The sequence below is a fragment of the Penaeus monodon genome, chromosome 20, assembly GCF_015228065.2.
Source record: "Penaeus monodon isolate SGIC_2016 chromosome 20, NSTDA_Pmon_1, whole genome shotgun sequence".
In the NCBI taxonomy this organism is placed as follows: Eukaryota; Metazoa; Arthropoda; class Malacostraca; order Decapoda; family Penaeidae; genus Penaeus; species Penaeus monodon.
In genome coordinates this window covers 8,889,640-8,890,287 of record NC_051405.1, presented here as the reverse complement: position 1 = coordinate 8,890,287, position 648 = coordinate 8,889,640, and positions in this window count along the sequence as shown.

Genomic DNA, 648 nt, shown 5'->3' with positions numbered 1-648 from the left:
CTTCTTTTCCTTTTCAGTCAATAATGGCCTATTCTTGGCCCCACAATACTTTAAACCACTCTACAGTCTTCTCCTCACTGTCCTACCACTAAAGTCTATGTCAAAATTCTTCTTGGGCTCATTGGCTAATGTCTTTGTTCTACCTCATACGGCAGCTTTTTGTAATGACTCTGTCCTCTCTTTTTGTTGTCTTCTTTTCCTTGCTTCTGCCTTTCCTGTCTTTCCCGGTTCCAGTTTCTTTGTGCTTCTTTACTGCCCCCTGCACAGTAGACCTTGCTACTTTCATCCCTTCTACAATTTGGTTACCTTCTTCATGGAGAACAACAAGTCTCATCCTGTCTTCCAGGGGCCATACTCAGTAACAAATAATAATAGAAATAAAAAAGTCAATTGGGCCTAAGTAATCAAATAGCAGCCACAATTTAAGCAAGGCTAGACAAAAGAGTGGCTTTTTAGCAAAGCCTTTTCCTCGCTAATCTACCTGAAACTGATGATAAAAATTTCCAAATACTAAGCAAAAACTTCCTTCACGTATATCTGGTTATATTTAAGGCATCTTGTCAAGCTTCCATCTGGATATACCAACAGAACCAAATTTCGAACTGAGCTGGAAGTGCGAGGGTGGATGGTTAATCTTGGCCAGTAGTG